Raw genomic sequence first — 21599 nt, 5'->3', positions numbered from 1 at the left:
AATAAATGATTTGATGTCAAACACCATAAAAAGTATTTCGGTTGAAGGCCATTGATGTCAACCTATCGCCGGAAGCGAGAAACCTGCCATTGATGTATGCAAGCTTCAAGGCATTGAAGGGGTGCTTCTAAGTCAACTTCTTGGATGATGAGATGATGCCGATAAGAAGTAACTTCGTCACAAGAGGGCCTTGATGTATCCCACATCTATGACACGAAATGATGTAAATGATTTTTGAGATGAGAATCGACTGACGACACAAGGCTTAGGATTGGCGGTCATGAAAATGAAGGTTTACAGTATTGCAATGGATGAAGTTTTAACTGAATGACTTCTCTTGAACATATCGGCGACACCGAGATGAATTGGTAGCATTGACCCAAAACAAAAGTGATGGATGGTGTGATAGACTAATGGTGTGATAACCATCAAGATGAATGACCCAACCCAAATAGTCACGGAGATGAAGTGAAAGTGGCATGTTCAAGAGCGACTCGCTACCAAAAAGTTTTATCGACTTTTTCCCATTTTCCCCAGTCATTGCTGACTAGTACCTCTTTATTTTTTTATCAAACTTGAGGAGGATAACATATGCTTGTTTGTATAATTCACCCTTCAGGCGAACCCATCACTATTTGATGCTTTAACGAGTCTCGCGAAGGTGAAACTCGGCCTTGTCTAGATGGACAAGTTTGTTGCTATTTGATGTTTTTAACAAGTTTAACAACAAAGACAACTCGGTCATTTTCATGTTTAGAGAGTTTGAAAAGGGAAGAAAAGGAAACTCCACAAGTTCTTTTTAGTAAAATAATCTCTCAAGTCTGAAAAAGCGTAAAATAATACAAGAGAGATATCGTTTCCAATCCTTTAATGAGTTGGAATAGACAAGTGCTTGATGATATTTTCTTATTTAGAGAGTCTGGAAAGAGTTTAAAGAGGACTCTATAGGGGTTCCTTTTTGTTTTTATCAAAGCTCGAAAAAGAAACAAAGGTTTGCTTTGTGGTCAAAGATGTCCAATTTATCTTTAGCACATCATATTCTTCTTTCAGTTGTAAAACCTGGTCAAAACTCCATCAAAGAGGATTAAAAATACATGTTCATCGATAAAATGAATAAAAATCAACATTTACTTGATTAATATGCAAAAAATAAACATAAAAACAAGTTTTGTAATTCATTTTTACCATTTCACTTTTACCCTTTGATTTTGGAGCTTTGGAGCAGTTTTTTACCCCAAACTTCACCCACTGATTGAGGAGGATTTTGTGGATTGTTTCTCATGCATCTAGACTAGGTAGGAGATATCCTTGTTCTCTTCCATTTCATTCCATTTACTTTCAATTTTGAGCAAAAATTTTTGGTTTTTGAGTCCCCTAGGGTTTCATTTTTCTCTCTCTAGACCAACACATCCTTTCTATATCGAAAGGTGTGCTGCATTGCATACATCTAGAAGGCAGTATGCATTACAGTGCACTGTATCTAATGGAGGGGTGCGATGGGTGCAAAAACCAAATTTTAGCAGTTGTTTTCTCCCAAATTTTCAACTGTTTTTTGCAAAAATTGGATCCTAATTTGTCTAATGGTTGCATTTCAGACATTCATCGAATCAAAATGGTCATTATATGGAGAGAACGAGAGCATGAATAACAAGATATGATTGCCCTAAATGATCAGGGAATAGTTGATTCCCTAAGGAATTGTGGGTTTCTGAAGTATTTTCGATTATCTAGCATGCGGAAACAAATGGAACTATTACAGAATCTTGTTCGTTCTTGGGATCCTACCGATCAGGTTTTTCATATTAGGGGAAAAATGATCCCCTTTACCATCGAGGATATTTACTTTCTGACAGGAATATTGAGGCGGGGTGCCCCCATCTCATTATCAGGATTTACCAGAGGAGGTGAATCAGTGAGAGATTGTATTCGATAGTTCTTGCAGGAAGGATCTCAACCCAACAGAGACAGAAAGATCAATATCAGAGATGTCGGTGATTTACCGTTGAGAACAATCCTTTTTACCCTCACCAAACTGGCTGGCAACACAACTTTACATTTGGCAAATAGGTCTTATATGCAGTATGCTTTAGAGTGCTTGGAGCCAAAGGTATTTAAATGGTGTGAGGCAATTCTTCCATCTACAAGAGAACAACTGACCAAGGTAAAGAATGGAAAGAAAAAAAATTTGGTTATGGGTATATCTTGATTTCCTTAGCCTTGGAGAGAATCCCACTCATACAACCACAACACATCTCACTCAGAGTACCTAGGCCTAGAGACCCATGGATGTAGAGGTGGGTGGATCTTATGGCTAGGCATGCTGGTTAGTCACTGATCTCATTTTCCTCTGCTTTCTTTGAGTGGTTCGACTGTCAGGAGATGGCCTTCATGGAATATCCATATTCAGGGATGGATTTCCATGGTGATCAAAATTTGGTGTTGCCTGCTGGAGCGCAGTGGAGTGCTATTGGTAAATTGTTTTGACCACAGTGTTTTCTTTTTAAAGTTTCTACTTTTTTTGTGTTTTTGATTATTGCCAAGACTAAACAAACTTTTTATATGTATTCAGATGTTGGATCCATTCGACTTGTGGTACGCCAATGGGAGGCAGGTGTGCAAGTACAGGGAGCTATTGGGAGGGCAGTTCTCAGAGACTTGGATTTAGCAGAGACCTTGGCCGAGATGCAGGATCACATAGAGGGTTTGACCCTTGGTATTCCGGATGTCTGCATTGAGGATTTACCTATGCAGTTGTAGCACCATACCATTGGCTTTCTAAGTCATTGGATGAGACTCCTGCATATGATAGCACAAGCTGTGACCTGTTATCATCAGTAGCACTAGTCTATTGGGATATTTTCTGCATACATTTTTGAGTTTTTGGGTCAGATGACCAATTTTTGTCTTGGAGACAAACTATTTGTAAAAAAATTATATACAACTATCTACAACTATCTATTTGACTTTCAGAGTTTTATTATGGTTAAGTGATGTAATCCTATTCAAATGATGTTGAAAATGTTTACTTTACATATGTCGCAAATGTTTATTTAACACATAGTTTGCTAGAGAGTCAGTTAATGTGTTTAAATTTCTAGAAATATGTTGATATTAAATAAATTCAAAATACCTTTCCAAAATACAAACTCTAAGGAACATGCGATGAATTGCTGGGTTACGGACAGTATAGATGCCAGTAAGTTGTATTATGACAAGTTGTGAGTCTAGCCTAATGATGATTTGGCATATGCCACGTGAAATGGAATTAGAGAGGAGTTCAATCAACGTGCTATACTCAGCGATATTTTTTGTTGATCGTCCAATACATATCCCTCTAAAACTCACTAACTCGCCAGTCAGAGTGAAGATGGCCCATGCTGCAGAAGATAAGTTCTGCGTACTACAACTAGCTCCATTGGCATACCCAACAAATGGTTCTGAAAATTTCGACATCTGCAACAAATGCAAAGTGGATTACCTAACCAAATAAAAACTCTAAAAGAAACACACACACAAATGCAATCAAAACATATATACAGTGAGTTTTAATACACTTAACTAAGCATAGTAACGTTTAAGATACAACCCGTTTCGGGGTTGTGACAATGGAATCCCATCATAGTCCACTAACTCATAGGCACCTTTTTTCAACACATGTTTAACAATATAAGGGCCCATCCATAATGGTTCAAATGTTCCCGCTCCAAGTTTGTTAGAATCCTGATCGTAAAGCAAGACCAGGTCACCTTCTGAGAAGACACGAGGCTTAACATTTTTTTCATATTGCACCTTGATGTGCTTTCTATGCACTTTATTAGCCAGTGTGACATCACGATGGGTTTCATCCAGATGGATTAATTCCAAAAAACATGCTTCTTCTTTAGAAGTTTCAGGTAGCAGGTCAATTGCGAGTTTTAGAGACGAGATTTCACATTGGATTGGTAAGACTGCTTCCAAACCATACACCAACTGAAAAGGCATAAATCCGGTTGCATTTCTCACTAAGGTTCAATATGCCCACAAAGTCGAGTATAGGATTAAATGTCAATTCCGTTATGGACTCCAATCATTCTTTACAACATGCACTTAAGGGCTTTGTTGATAGCCTCAACTTGTCTGTTAGCTTGCAGGTAGTATGGAGTAGAACTATCATGTGACAATCCTAATTTGGTAGTTAATTCAACCATCATGTGATTTCGAAAGTGTGACCCATCATATGTGACTATATCTTGTCGTACACCAAACCTGGCAACCACATGGTAAAAAAACAGAGTAGCCGTTTCGCCACTGTTGTTCAATGTTGGCATCGCCTCGACCCATTTGGTAAAATAGTCAACAATGACTATAATATACCCATGCCCCCCGGCTGAGGTGGGGTTACATGTCATAAAATCAATGACCCATTTTGCGAATGGGCCAACAACAACGACTGGATGCATTGGTGCAGGTGGTAATCTAGTTTTATGATAAAAAAATCTGGCAAGCATGGCAACTTCTAACAACGAGAATGCAATCTTTGAATATGGATGACCAGAAGTAACCAACTCGTAGAATTTTTTGTGCAGTTGAGTAACTAGATAAATGCCCCCCACAAGCACCTGAATGGCGCTCATTCAAAGCTTTTTCGGCCTCCTCATGAGTAATGCACCTACGTAAGATCATATCGACACCACAATGATAAAGTGTACGACCAATGATCAGATAACCTTTGGCTTGATATCGAGTGCCTCGCTATTCAGAGCGAGAGGTATTAGGTCGAAAAGCTTGGGTCTGGAGATAGACCAGTATATCTCCATACCATGGATCACTTGATGAAATCAGAAACATAGACTCATCCAATATTAATGCTTCAGATGTTAAATCATTAGAGGATGAGGGAAGATCGCAAAGTAAGTCGACAAAGATGAGAGATTTCTTTGATTTAGATTTGATGAATTCCAAATCAAACTCCTGCAAAATAACTATCCATTTATAATACCTTCCCCCTAGAAATTGACGTGAAAAAATGTATGTCATAGGGTTTCAATTCAATACAACGCTAGTTTTGTGAAGGAGGATGTAATGACAAAATCTTTGCACAGCTTGAACGGCTGCCAAATCTAACTTTTTGACATATGAATACTTACTTTCTGTATCATTGAGATTACGACTCAAATAATAAATAGGATGTTCAGTTCCACTTTCTTCTTGAACTAAAACCATACCAATGGTTGTATCTGCAGCAGCGAGATATAGGTAAAAGTCTTTTTGTTAGTTTGGAGCATACATTAATGACACTCTAATCAAGGAATATTTAAGAGCATCAAAAGAAGCTTATGCAACTTGGTCCCAATGGAAGGGTACCCCTTTCTTCAATAGACATGTATAACCTTTAGCTAATTCAACATATTTTGGAATGAACCTCCTCAGAAAATTTTCCTTCCCTTGAAGTCTCTGTATCTGTAACAAGTTTGAAAGTGGAGGCAAGTCTAGGATTGCCTTAACCTTAATGGGATCAAGTTGAATTCCGTATTTCGAAACTACGAATCCAAGCAATCAACCAGGGACAACACAAAACACACATTTGTGTGGATTGAGTCTTATCTTGTAATGTTGACGTCGTAAGAATATTGCTCTCAAATGTTGCAGGTGATCAGTCCGTTTTCGCGAATGAGCAGGCAAATCATCAAGATAAGGTTGAACAATGTGTTTGATTTCATAGAAAGAATAATTCATTGCCCTCTGAAATGTAGCCCCTGAATTCTTCAAACAAAAAGGTAGCTTTCGATAAGCGAATGTTCCCCATAGACATATAAAAGCGGTTTTTTATTGGTCTTATGGGCGGATATTGATTTGATTGTAGCCAAAAAATCCATCCATGAATGAAAAGATTTCACATCGAGCACATTCATCAATAATCTGGTCGATAAAGGGTGTAGGATAATTGTCCTTTAGACATGCTTGGTTTACATCCCTATAATCGATGCACACTCGAATTTTTCCTTGTTTTCTCATCACTGGAACAATATTAGATACCCAATCAGTAAGAGGTATAGGTAAAATGAAGCCATCACGTAAATTTTTTTCAACCTCTGCTTTAATGGCAGCAACTTTCTTAGGATGAATAGATCAAAGTCGTTGTCATACTGGTTTGACATCAGGGTACATTTTAATCTCATGTTTAACAATACTCCAGTCAATGCCTGGAATCTCCTCATAGGACCATGCAAAGACATCTCGAAATTCGCGAAAAAGAGCACAGTACTTATCAAGTTCCAATGGAGAACATGATTTGCTGACATGAATGTTTTCTACAATGTTAGGCTTGGTTGAAATGTTCATAGAAATCATTTCTTCTATGTTAGACAAATTACGCTTAGAATCTATAGTATTTACAGAATTTGACAAAAAATCAATGATCGATGGGTGATTTAGTTCATTTGAATAATCTTCATTGTCATATAGAAGTTGGGAATGATGATGATAATCTTCCAAAGACATCTCTCTTATCATCATTGATTGGATGACTCCTTCATCCGTAGAATATATACGTGAAAAAGGATCAGAAGAGGTACCATATTCTAATGATCTATCTACCCATACAATTGTTGAGTGTGGATTAGGGTTTGCCGCACAAGCTCGAAAAATTGATTGCTATGATGATTCAATGGGGCTTAGCAGCAACACCTCGCTATGACCATCAAATTCAAAGTAGTTGGAAATCTTCTTAAAATAAGATGATGTAGAAGAAATCATGTTGCATGTCTCCACTCTTGCCACTTTCGCGAAACCAGATGGTGACAGGAGGGTAAAAGTGCCCATTACGGAAGGATCTTTAAGGAGACCTACTCCAACATTTTGAAGTGATGGTGGGTTTCCATGTATCAACAGAATGCTACCCATAGCCTATGAAATATTGGCAAAGAAGGCTAGCTGATCAATGACTGTGATTCCACCCTTGAAAGGAAATGAAATTGTACGAAAGTACGTGGAAACGAATGTAGCCATAGCATATACCCAATGCCTTCCCAGTAAAATGTTGTAATCAAGGAGTCCATCAACTACCTCAACGTCAACAGTTATTGTCTTCTCCCTAGTTCAATTTGCAGGTTACTAAAAATCCCATATGGAGTGTATGTTCTTCCATCAAATGCTTTTAATGTAGTTGGTGATCGTGACAAGGGTGGTGAACCAAGTGTTTTCCAACAACTCATAAACATAATGCAAGTAGATGCCCCCTCATCAATAATAGTTTGGTGAATGTTCTTATTGAGAGCTTTTACTTTTATTAGGAAAGCTAATTGCACTGGTAATTGTGGTGAATATCCTGCATGGTTAAAAACCATAAGATTGGAATCCGTAGGATCTATTCCACCTATTGCTGACAATAAAGCTTGTTTCTAGGAGGGACAGTTTTGCAACACCTCGAGTGTTGACATAGTGGAAGGTGATTGAGCCAGATCTTCCACTATATTATAGTTCTGAGTTGCTCAAGCACAAGGATTTAATGTTGATTTGTGCACAAATCCCTTTGGTGGTTTTATCATCAATTCAGGTATAATTGGTGGATAACTTCTGATGAAGTCGAGGTCGAAGTACTAAGTTGATCAGTGGCTTGGTTATTTGACGACGATGGATTTCCATAACCTTTGTTCCTTGTTGACACCAAAGTTTTTGTTTTGTGGTTTTGTGATGGATAACATGAGCGTTTGGGATGTGGAAGCATTATCAGTTGCAACCAAATGTGTCTCTGGGGTTGGAAATGGTTCTGTCAACACTGTTGATGTGTTTGAAGTCTTTAAAAGTTTAGAGACCTCAGAGTGATGTGGACAATCTCTTGTATAATGCTTGTCACTACATATCAGACATGGATAACAAGGTTTCCTAGCCACGGTAGGGGAATCAGTTGATTTGTCAGGAGTGGAATTTTCTTGTTTCATTTTGTTATTCTTCCCCTTTTTCTTACCTCCTGGTTGCTTTGGATTTTTGCCTTTGTTAGATGACACGACATTAATCTCTGAGGCAAGAGTGTTTTCTGATGCATTTGCAGCTTGATTGGAAATGACAAGAGTTTGACCAGATGGTCTTCCTATTAGACTTTAAGCTTCTGTGGTAGTTTTTTGGAATAGCATGATCTGGATTATCCACAGTATTATGTTCCTTATGTCAACGTTTGATTGAAAATGGCAAGAGTTCGACTAGATGGTCTTCTTGTTGTCTATGTGCTTGAAGAACTGATCACACCATCGCTGGCATGAGAGCCCTTACTCGATTGTGGGGGTGGTGGAATAGTGTAAGCTAGTCTAGGTGTATGTGGGATTTTATCATAGAGCATGCCAGATTGTGTGTATATCAAATCCAAGTATTGGGTATGAGTGATAACTTTCTCTTCTATGACAACTCTACATTTTTCCACATCCTTGGTGATTGATGGCAACAAGGACTTTATGAACCACTTAGCTAAAAGCTCATCAGGAACGTATGTCTTAACCATTTGATGGTGATGCCTCCACTCATGAATATGATCTGATATATGGGTGGAGGTAGTCTATTTAAAGTTAGTCAAGAGTTCCGTTCCAGTATTGTACCTGATAGGTAACTAGAAGTGGGTCAAAAAGGTAGTGGCTAAAGTGGTGAAGTTATTGAAAGAAGCTCTTGGTAATTCAATGTACCATTTAGCAGCTGGACCAGTAAGCATTCTTTGGAAAAGACGAAGTCTAATCGAATCATCATTCAAGGTATTGGATGAACACCATAAATGAAATGTCATAACAGGATTCGACGGGTCTTCTCCAGGATTTCAGTTAAACTTTGGAATATCAGATGGTAACTTGTGCAAAATTACCAGCCACCAAGGTGCATATGCAATTGGATCGTTGGTGAGCCGGTTTAAATCTGGTAATTCTAAAGTTGCTATGAATGACAAATTTCGATTCAAGTCAGGTTGAGCATACCCAGGATATGATGGAATTGCCTGTACAATAGGTCTTTACAGACCATCGTAGGGCATCTGCATTTGGTAACCTTGGTAAGGTTGTTGAACAAAACTAGTATAAGGTGGTTGTTGATAACCAGATTGAAATTGTGGTTGTCCATAACCTACAAAGGTTTGTTTCCTAGGTCCTTGGTAAGCTTGATATTGACCAAAACCAGGTTGAGCTTGTGAACCAAGTCCAAACTGAGGTTGGAACTATTGGAATTGGGGTTGTTTGAATTGTGGCAACCATGGTTGTTGAGACAACTGTTGCTGCCTAGTAATGAAAGGTTGACCAAGTTGTGGATCAACTATACCAGTGTAAACTTGGGTCAATCCAGATAAAGGTATACTAACTTGAGGTTGTTGCTGAGCTCCAGAAACAAGTGGTTGTATAAAAACTTGAGAAACTTGAACTTCTTGACTTGAAACTTGTGGTTGCAAGGAAGAAGGATCAGTTTGTACCGGTTGAGATAGAATAGTTTGGGCTTGTGACTGTGGAACAGTAGTAACAACAAGTGTAGTAGGAATATTTGACACAACTTGCATTGGTTGTGTTGGATACACAAGCCTTGGTTGAGTTGGCATTACTAGTTGCGAGTGACAAACTCTAATTCTAGGTTGACTTGAATATTGTGGGAAACTACCATATGGTTGTCCTCCGGAATAAGGAGGATACGGTGAATAAGCATATTTCTCTCCATATGGCGGTAATCCAGTTTTTAATGGATACACAGGTCTATGATGACTAGATTGCCTAGCCTGATACTGATCTGCAGGATCAAATTGTTGATTTCCTATTTGAGAAAAACTAGGTAGAATTCCGGATGAGGACATGGGTGATAACCATGGTGCAGAAGCAATTCCTGAGTGGGTTCCAAACAATGATTGGTAACCAACCAGGATGGATGAATCACCATATAGGTGTGACTAAGGTGTGGTAGAAAACATCGAAGGAGTTATAACAGAAGGTTTTTCTGTAGCTGCATCAAATGATACAGTCTTCAATGTTGACGGTTGTTCAACCATAGTTAACTAGCCCAAAAGATGTCCTAAAGATTCAACAGGAACTTAAAAGGAAGCAGGATCAGCTGAAGCAAAGTAATTAGGAGTAGTAGGGTAAAGATAAAGCCCAGTTCCAAAATGAAATGGGGTTCCAGGTGTGGAATCCTCTACTAATTCCTTCTCGATGGCAATCAAATCTGGTGGAAGAGGTTTACTGTCAGGTCTGTAAAAGACTTCCGGTGTTGATGAAACTATAGTTTCAACAGTGACTGATGTCGGAGGGGTAACAACTTTTGAATATTGAAATTTGAAGTCTAGATGTTCAGGTAAATGAACAACATTTTCAAAGGGAGGTCCATGAATAACTTTCGGTTAAGATGTAACTTCTATTTGAACTAGGATTGATTCTGGATCGACTCTTGGTTGAACTATTTCAAGTTCAGAAGCACTTGCTGGTTGAACAGTTTCAAGTTGAGTATCAACTTGTTGTTGGACAACCTCGGTTACTGTTACACTAGGATCAGTGTTAATGTCCTCAGGTAACTGTGAAACTTCCTCTCTAGGAATGAATGTACCAAAAATAGTTGGAGTAACTAGATTCTCTGTAGCTACTGAAACAAATATTTCAATTAACCCAAATGAAGAACTAGGAGTTCTTGATGTACTAGACTCAGTTAAACAAGACCACTTTGTCCGAATTGGTGTCGCTTCGAGAGGCAAAGGCAGTTGGCTCACTGTTCTCCTCGAACAATGGGGTTTGGGTTGATTTTCCTCCACGATTACTGATTTACTTTATCAACTTATACTCAACTAAGGAATAAGGATGTTATTTCATGGTCAATTAATTTTTACGACATTGGAACAAAAATTTTCTTTTTCAGTTTTAAAGAGGCGAGAAAAAAAAAAGATGACTCTAGTCGCCTTTGATTTTTAATGAGCCTAAAAGGACAAGTGCTCAGATGATCCTTTTACTTTTAAAGAGTCAAAAAGGAATGAAAGTGACTAACTTGGAGATTCTAGACAAGAGGGTTTACCAGACAAATCGCAAAACTGCAATATACACCTTGGTGATAAATGAAAGAGAAATTACCAAGGACTTTACATACAACAGTCAATCTTCCCGAATGTTGTGTCCAGTGCATTGAAATCGGTAAGGTGATAGACTCGGATTCCTAGGGATAAAGGATTTCAACCTATTTGGGTCTCCCACTATATACTCAACGGTACAGGGAGTACGAGTCTGTACTAGCACTTATCGGATCAAAGAGGAGGAATCACCCAACCTTCAGTGAAAGCGATAGCCACTAGATTTAAAGATGCTAGAACACATCTCTAGCATATATCTCTACATGTTTTTCGTTAAGTTCCAATGTGTTTTTAGATCAATCGATTTTTATTTTAAGTTGATCTTGCTTAGAAATATGCCTTTGAAGGTTCACCGCAAGATGTGTTCTGAAATTCCTAAGAACGCAACTAAAATGAGAAGAACTCTTTTTGTTTAATTTCAATAATGAAATCCTAGCTATGAGGGATAGAGCATAGAAGTACTTTTTGAACAAACAACAAAGAGCACAAACTAATGCAATTCCCTAAACCATTCCTTTTAGCACACAAACTCAAGCTCTAAAATGCAAATTGCATGTATTTCTTTTCAAATTATCTTAATGTGAATGATGCAATAAGAAAAACTAATGCACAAATGATTCAGAACTTTTTCATAAAAAATGATGATTTATGACAATTTATTTTGAAAGGGAAACGAAGATTGTATGGCACTTTCAATTTTAATGAAATTAAGATTTTCGACACTTTTAAATGAAAATAAAAATCAAATGCACAAATAAATCAATCGATTATTTATGAAGGAAGACTTTACGACACTTCAGTTTTCGAAGAAAATGACGATTTTACAACACTTTTCTATTGACAAAATAATCGATCAAAAACTATCTTTCGAAAATGGATTGAAAATGATAGATCATATACATAAAAAACATTCAACAATCCTAGTCTAAGTAGGGCAAAAATAAGGAGATGAAAACTGATTTTAGAGACAGAACATCATGGTCATTCAGCAACTCAATCAAACAGGAGAAAATTGGCAAAAACTTTCAGTTTCTAGATGGGAAACTGATCCTCAAGAGATCAATGTAGGTTATAGTTAGAGACAGTGCACTGAATTGATTTGTACCTATGCGAGAAGTGCACTGTAGCACATATAGTAGTTAGAGACAGTGCGCCGATAACAGTGAGCAATTCTGAAGGCAATTTTGGTATAGTTTTGGCTTAATTTTCAATGAAAGAGGACTGAAATCAATAAACAACCACAAGTACAGTATGTATAAATGTCTTAAGAGGCTAATAATCTACTAAGATGGACAATCTGGTCTTTCCCTAGTATGGTCGCCAATTTGTTTCGGGAATATATAGTGTTCTTGGAGAAACACCTAACCCTCTAGATCTAGTAACTGATCTAGAAACAATGGACAAAGTAATCTTAACTTTTCCTATAAACAACAAATAAAACAAGAGAGAAGAGAAACCTACTCGTAGTTCTCACTAGCTCGTGTCCTTTGACCGATTCCGTTGCTCCTTTCCGTACTTAAGTCGCTTGAGAAGTACCTGCACAACTATAGAAACAAAAAACCGTCAAAGCATAATGATCTATTGGTTATAAATTACATGGAATCGAAAACATGATATACATATGAAAGCATTAACATATTAAAAAATCATAAGGGAAAAATCTTGAAAACTTTATTGATAAGAGGAAAGATTACAACCCATATGAGCTCGATCCAATGTCATCCTTCCAATTCAATCCTTCATCAGCCTCATGACAAGCAAAACACTTAAACATAATGACAATACTTGCACTCAATTCAATCTCATAGCACCAACATCTCCTTACAACTCAATATTTTTCAGCCCAGATCTCTTAGATGAGTGATCTATTTATAGGTGAGTGAAGGAGGTTATGCCATCAATGGAGGTAATGAATGTCTTTCTAAATTTAGAAATCAGTTCCATAGAAGAAGGGATAGGGGATTGATGTTTCCTAATTCCATTTCTCATCCAAATGTGAACTCAAAGGAGCAGGTGGCATTGAGAAACTTCTATAGGCTTCCAATGGATAAGGAATCTTCAAACCCTCACAGAAATTTGCTCAAATTCGCTCAGCATAGGCCAAAGAGGGACCAAGTGCACTGCATAGCACCCTGTCAGTGTATGGTTTGCAATGCAGCGCACCCTAATGAAGGCTTACCTGCGCTGATCTTCTTAGAGGTAGTTTTTGGATGTTTTCAGTGATGGAACTTCTTGGGAAGTAAGGCATTCTAATGACTAACTTCTTTAGGGCATGTAACAACTGCACTAGGGGTTGATAGGCTCTAATAGTACCGATCTGTAATTTGGGGTTGATGTGGCCAAATGGATCTGTAACACTTAGTGATTAAGGCAAAGAAGGGGAAATGGAAAGCTTCCCATTCCAATTCAGATTCTTATAATGGAGGTAAGAAGAAAGACATGACGAGAGTTAAGTGTTTTCATTGTCATGATCTGGGCCATTTTGATACAAATTGTCCACTCAAGAAGTCCAAGAAGAAGTCCTCACGAGGAGCAGTGGGTCAGGCTTTGGCCTCTCAATTCAAATTGGAATTTTCCTCATTGCATGCATGGTGTCATCAATGATGGGAAGTGTATGGTACTTAGAAAATGGAGCTTCATTCCACATGACTGGCAACAAAGAGTTATTAAGTGATCTAGAGGATAAAGATCTCCATATGCATATCGCGATGGGTGACAACGAGAAGTATAGTGTTACTAGATTGGGCACGATTACTCTTCAGAGGGAGCATGGGGCTCCACACACCTCGAAGAATGTTATGCATGTACCCGGGTTGAAGAAGAACTTGGTATCCATTTCCATGCTTGAGGATAGAGGCTATGATGTGATCTTCTCGAAAGGAAAGGCGTTCCTTCGACACATAGCCATGGGTCAAGTAAAGAAGATAGGGATTGGGGTGAAGAATATCTATAAGCTATAGGTAGAGGAGTGTGCTACTTGGAGCACAAAAAGAAAGGGTGGAGAGCTGAGATGTTGGCAAGTTTTGGCACAGGAAATTGTTCCACTTGCATCATGGGGCTTTGAAGATATTGCAGTAGATCTCTACTGGTCTTCCAAAAGGTATGCTTGAGAAAGTTGATACATGCAAGGGGTGTACTTTGGGAAAATACACCAAGTATTCCTTTCACAATAGAGATAGTCGAGCAAGGCTATTCTAGAGTGAGTCCATTCAAATGTGTGTGGACCATTCTCAACAACATCCACGGCCAAATACAAGTATTATATTATATTTGTTAATGAATTTTCTTGAAAATGCTGGATATTTTTCATGCAGAAAAAGGATCAAACCTTCACAAAGTTTTGTGAGTTTAAAGAATTGGTGGAGAAAGATTCGGGCAAGAAGGTTAAAGCTCTACTGAGTGATAACGATGGTGAGTAAGTCTCAAATGAGTTTAAGAACTTCTTTGTAGCGAAGGGGATTAAACGGGAGTTGATGACACCCCATAACCCTTAGTAGAATGGGGTGGCCAAGAGGAAGGATAGAAGCATAGTAGGGGTAGTGAGGGCAATTTCGCATGATCAAGGCCTGTTAGCTTTGGAGGCATTTGGCCCAAAAATGGACCCAAAACACTCCCAAAGTCTCCAAAGTTTGCTTAAAATCATGCTAAAGGATCCAAGTATGCCCCAAAAGTATTCAAAATCCTCTTAAGGTTTGTTCAAATTCAAAACCATCACAAGAGGAGAGCCCTTGTAAGGGTGGAAATACACTATCGGCAAGCTAAAACACTCCAAAACAATGAAAAAACAAAGTATTGCAAGCATAAACATGGAAACACACAACTGCCGTTAGATCTGGTCGATCAATGGCCAAGATCCAAGCAGCTAATCGCATCGGTGGTGGCCATCGGAGGCAGTCGAGGTAGAGTCGTGATGAGACCGGGCCAAACGATATGTCGATCATCGATATCGGCGATATCACTATCAGCAGGGAGCATATGCCATGTTATATGAAGGACCCAGGGTGTGAGCGACGTGCGATTGCAATTTATCGCATCGCTATATCACATCGACACTATACCATGGGGTGAGGCCTATGCACAGACATATGTGCGACCCGATGGCTGGACCCGATGACATTATAAAAGATTTTTCATAAAATTTCAAGTCTGCGCCAAAGCCATTTTTAATGCATTTTAACGTGTTTCGTTATATAACAAAATACAATGGGAAACAGGGTAGCACCGATTGCGATGAAGCCCGGACTCGAAAGGGTCTGGGAAGGGAAATACATAAAATTTGAAGTCTAGAAAAGCCATTTTTCAATGAATTTCATGTATTTTTGTGTTTAACGAAATACAAAGGGAATGAGCCAAATGCAACTTGCGATGGTGACAAGGGCGGACGCAATGGGTTTCGAAATAGGAATATATATATCTTCAAGTCCGCCAAAGCCCATTTTCATGCATTTTTTAGTTTTTTTCACGTATTTCATAATACGAGGAAAATACACAAGAGCAGGATTTTTTGCGACTTGCGATGGAAACAAGGGCAGACCTGATAGATATATATCCGATTTTTGAGGACTTTTGAAGTCAAAAATGGAAATAGAGGGGTGGGAATTCTCAATATTCCTGTGTTTTTTGTTTAAAACAAAAACAGTATGGCAGTGTTGTTCTATACTTATAGAAAGCATGAAATGCTAACAATTGAAAGGGCCACAGCACGCGCATCTCATCCCAAATCGACAAAGCAGGCATGGAGTAGAACATCGCATCAATAGCCCAGTGCAGCTCATCAAAACAAACACTATGGAGCATCTCTGGCACGAGAGAGCTCCCAGATAGTGCATCAAATTACTTGAAGGTGGTTATTCCTTTGTCAAAAGGAGAAAACCTCCAAGCCATGCTTGCCTTCAAAGAATCAAAAAGTTAAGGGATAGAGTGGATAGATTAAGACTTTGAGCCTTCCAGAGAGGCCAGGGGCATCGTAAAAGGCTATAAATATCTGAAAGTAAGATGTAATAAGGGTTCAAACTTCTGGAGACTATAGAGACTTTCCTACTCAAGCTTCTCATCTTCATTCATTAGTAATACAAGCTTCTTTTGCTATTATATGTTCAATATTCCATTTTCTCTTCTCTTTTAAGCTTGAACATGAAAAATTTGTTCATGTTTTCTTTTGTGTCTAAGGCCAGATAACTGTCATCTTATATCTGCTTTGATAAATTATATTTGCAAGCTTCTTTACTGCTTATAGCTAGCCATTCATATGTGGTCATATATGCATCTGCCAATACAGTCAGTGTTCTCTTTTGCTGCCTGTAGATAGCCAATAATTTATGTTTATGTATGCATCTGCTAGTATGGTCAATATTCTCCATCCATTCATTGAATCTACAAACTATTGAGCATTAGTGGTCTAAAGCCTTGTAAGCTGAGGGTGTTCATGCATGTATTGAGTAAAAACATAGTTGAAATGGTTATCTGGCTTGATCCAAACCATCATTTATTCCCATAGTTTATAGAACAATATTGAAGATTATATGTTACTAGGCAAATTCGATCTACAACCTAGGAGAGTTTCCTGGAGTGATAACATAATTGGCACTATTGCCAGCGAGAGGAAACTGAAGCTCAGCTTCCCTGGGAAACGACACAGATCCAGCTTTGATGATAGACAAATTCTGGGAACCTTTTTGGTTTTAATCATCTATCTGGCGACTCTACTGGAGGCTGAACCTCTTGGCGACTCCACATCATAGTTTTGGCTCAGTTTGTGAGGCATACTCAGAGAAATCTTCAGAAGCTACAAGCTGACCGAGTACCTAACCTTGAAAAAATAATCAAAGAGAGAAAGGTATTGTATAAAGGAGCATCAGGTTCAAGTAAACCTAAACAATCTCCTATATCTCTTCAGGAATGGCCTGTAATATAACAAACACATGTTGAGAGTATAGCATCTAATACTAGCAGTGAAGAAAAACTCTCAAAGATTCATAAAGCTCCTTATTCTTTAGGTTCTCCTTTTATTGTAAGCCCAAAGGAAACCTCACCTCCTATCCATCATACTCCTTTAGTATTATCAGTCACTCCTCATCCCTCTATCATTCAGACTACTAGTACTCTTTTAGCCACCACAGCTATGGTAGGCCCACAAGCACCTACCAAAATGGAAAGAATCATAGTTGCTTGGTATGGACCTCTAAAATTGCCCACTCCTTTGAATGCTATGCCTACTAGAGAATATCAGAAATATAGGCCTAAGTTCACTAGGACTGAAGGTGTTACTGCTGAAGAACATCTTGAGTCATTCTACAACTATGCTGATAATCTACACATTAGTGAAGATGATGTGTGGATGAGAGTCTTTGTCGAAAGCCTAGATGGAGAGGCTAGAAAATGGTTTAGAGAACTAACTCCAAGATCTATAGTAGATATTGAGGCTTTATATGATGCATTTTAAAGCATTGGGGGGATAAGAAGGATCTCCTCTAATACTACACTTAGTTTGGGAATTTAAAGAGGGAAAATGGTGAGTCGTTGTCTGATTTTAATAAGAGGTTTAACCATATGTACAACAAGATACCAGCTGAAGTAAAACCCACTACTACCTCTACTAAACTCACTTATGCCAGTGCTTTTGATTATGACTTCTCCCTACTATTGAGGGAGAGGCGACGTGCTTCTTTGGCTGATATGCAAGATGTAGCCCTGGAAGTAGAATCAAACATCATGGCTGCAGAAAAGCTCAAAGGTAATGCTGATAGAAGGAGACAGAGGGGCAAGCCTTCATCATCTTCAGATCCCAAGATTGCTAAAATGGCCAAGTTGACAGAGTCATTAGCCTCTGAAGTTTCCAAATTAAAGGTTGAGCAACACTCTAGGAAAGGAAGAGTTCCTAACACCTTTTCTCCTCCAAATCCAAATCCATATAGAAGAGCAAATGAGTAGTTGAAGATTTTGCAAAGAAAAAAAGATGCCAATGAAGAGCAAAGGGTGAAGACCCCTTTTCAAAATGCAGCCATGGAAGAAGAGCAGTTTGAGGAAGATGATGAGATCCATTGTATGGAAGACAAAGGCAACACCACTTTTTTAACCAAAGCTTCCTATGAGAAGTCATTATTCAATTACCAGATCAGCCAAGAATGGGATGGTGAAGCTGTTCTACAAACTGAAGATTAGCACCAATATAATCTGAGGTCGATGATGAATAATTTCAAGGAAACTCCTGTTCATAAAGCTACTATCCCTATAGAACAGTAAGCTAATAAGTAGAAGCAACTAGTAGTTGATCCTATCATCCTCAAAACTCTAGCCATAGAGGTAAGAGGCTTTGACAAGTCCCCTTCTTCTTTCAGTTTTCAATCAGAAACTCAGAAGCCAAGAATACCTATGCCTCTGATTGAACCAATGAAGAATGAGTCCTTCAAGAAATCTATCCTTGAGGCTCTTGAGCCTAATGCCATCCAAGCTTCCACTGACTATGTAAATCTGCAAGATCACCAACCAGTTGTTATTCTTAGCCCAATGATTGAAAATTGTGAAGACAACTCCCCATCATTCTATGTCTCTTTGACTATTCATGATAAAATCCTTCATAATTTCCTTCTGGACACTAGAGCCAGCCATAATCCAATGCCAAAGGCTATCATGGATAAGCTTGGTCTTAACATTACCAAGCCTTATTAGTTGGCCTCTATACAACATAAAAAACTAGTTTGCCAGATCACAGAGGAAGAAGGCCCACAAATTTGCGACATGTTCTTTGATGGGGCTTGCTCTAAGGAAGCTGCAGGAATAGGTGAAGTCCTTGTGTCCCCCACACAAGAATGGATTGATTCATATTTTATATTAACTTTTCAGGTCACAAATGACACAACAGAGTATGAATCAGACCTTATTATTCAACAAGTGTACAAAACCTTCCAAGCAAAACATCCAAGGATGAAAGCATACAGAGAGGAGGTGAAATATAGACCATCTCTGCCTGATAATATCAAATGTTGGAAATTTTTTGAAGTAGATGATCAAATTAATAGGCTTTTGTAAGTCTTTGATGAATTTGTTGATATGCACATTGACCAAGAGAAAGAAACCTTTGATAGAAAGGTAAAAAGGGTCAATTTTCAGTTTGGTGACTGTTTTCTCAAAAGGGATGCATCAAAGGAAGGATATGTTTTTGATGGCCCAGTCAATGGGCTGTTCTTCGAACTTTATTTCAGTTAAGGCTTTCAAGCCTTGATATTGTAAATATGTTTCTTTCAAGTTTTATTTCATGCTAAATAGACTCCATGCCCAATGCAACACTAGGAGGAAGATTTGATCTTGTTTTTTACAGGAAAGGCATTGTTCTGTAGTTCTTGAAACCTCACAAGGAGGATTTCATCCCCAGAAGGAGCCAATGTTAGCCTTGGAGGCGTTTGGCCCAAAAATGGACCCAAAACACTCCCAAACTCTCCAAAGTTTGCTTAAAATCATGCCAAAGGTTCCAAGTATGCCCCAAAAGTCTACAAAATCCTCTTAAGGATGGTTCAAAGTCAAAACCATCGCAAGAGGAGAGCCCTTGGAAGGGTGGAAATACACTATCGAGAGGCTAAAACACTCCAAAACAGTGAAAAAAAAGTATTGCAAGCACAAACATGGCAACGCACAACTGTCATTAGATGTGGCCGATCAACAACCTAGATCTAAGCAACTAATTGCATCAGCGGTGGCCATCGGAGGCAGTCAGAGTAGAGTCATGATGAGATTGGGCTGAGTGATATGCCCATCACTGATATCGGCGATATCGCTATCAGTGGGGAGCATATGCCATGTTATATGAAGGACCCGGGAAGTGATTGACGCGCGATTGCGATTTATCGTATCACTATATCGCATCAACACTATACCATGGGGTGGGGCCTATGCACAGACATATGTGCGACCTGACGGCTAGACCCGACAGCATTATAAATGATTTTTCATAAAATTTTAGGTCCATGCCAAAGCCATTTTTAATGAATTTTAACATATTTCGTTATATAATTAAATACAACGGGAAATAAGGCAACACCGATTGCAATGAAGTCCAAACCCGAAAGGGTCCGGGAAGGGAAAAACATAAAATTTGAAGTCCGTAAAAGCCATTTTTCAATGAATTTCATGTATTTTCATGTTTAACTAAATACAAAGGGAACGGGCCAAATGCGACTTGTGATGGCAACAAGGACGAACCTGATGGGTTTCAAAACAGGAATATATATATCTTCAAGTCCGCCAAAGCCCATTTTCATGCATTTTTCAGTGTTTTTCACGTATTTCATAATATGATGAAAATACACAGGAGCAGGCTTTTTTGCGACTTGCGATGGCAATAAGGGCGGACCTGATAGATATATATCCCATTTTTTAGGACTTTGAAGTCCGAAAAGGACATAGAGAGGTGGGATTTCTCAATATTCCTGTTTTTTCTGTTTAAAATAGAAAAATATGGTAGCGTTGTTATATACTTACAGAAAGCATGCATTGGTAACAATTGAAAGGGCCACAACATGCGCAGCTCATCCCAAACCAACAAAGCAGGCATGGAGCAGCACAATGCACCAATAGCCCAGCGTAGCTCATCAAAGCAAACATTGTGGGACATCTCTGGCACGAGAGAGCTCCCAGACAATGCATCAGATTACCTGAAGGTTGTTATTCCTTTGTCAGAAGGATAAAACCTTCGAGCCATGCTTGCCTTTAGGGAATCAAATAGTTAAGGTACATAGTGGATAGATTAAGACTCCAAGCCTTCTAGAGAGCTCAGGAGCATTGTAAAAGGCTATAAATATCTGAAAGTAAGATGTAATAAGGGTTCAAACTTCTAGAGACTGTAGAGACTTTGCTACTCAAGCTTCTCATCTTCATTCATTAGTAATACAAGCTTCTTTTGTTGTTATATGTTCAATATTCCATTTTCTCTTCTGTTCTAAGCTTGAACATGAAGAAAGCTTGAACATGAACAATTTGTTCATGTTTTCTTTTGTGTCTAAGGCTAGATAATTGTCATCTTATCTCTGCTTTGATAAATTAGATTGGCAAGCTTCTTTACTCCTTGTAGCTAGCCATTCATATGTGGTCATATATGCATCTGCTAGTAAAGTTAGTATTCTCTTTTGCTACCTGTAGCTAGCCATTCATTTATGTTTATGTATGCATCTGTCGATCTGGTTAGTATTCTCCATCCATTCATTGGATCTACAAACTATTGAGCATTAGTGGTCTAAAGCCTTGTAAGTTGACGGTGTTCATGCATGTCTTGAGTAAAAACATAGTTGAAATGGTTATCTGGCTTGATCCAAACAATCATTTATTCCTATAGTACAGAGAACAATATTGAAGATTATATGTTACCAAACATCTCCGATCTACAACCTAGGAGAGTTTCCTGGAGTGATAACAAGGCCTACGACTACACTTGTGTGGTGGGGCATGAAACACAATGGTTTATGTTCAGAACCATAGCCCATATTAGATACTTGAGATGAAGACACTAGAGGAGGCTTTTTATGATAAGAGGCCAAATGTTGGCCACTTCAAGGTTTTTGGCTCA

This window comes from Pinus tabuliformis, chromosome 1_2 (assembly GCF_031772625.1).
Source record: "Pinus tabuliformis cultivar Carrire ecotype Pingquan chromosome 1_2, CPIR1, whole genome shotgun sequence".
Lineage (NCBI taxonomy): Eukaryota > Viridiplantae > Streptophyta > Pinopsida > Pinales > Pinaceae > Pinus > Pinus tabuliformis.
Note: the sequence above shows the minus strand (reverse complement) of the source record.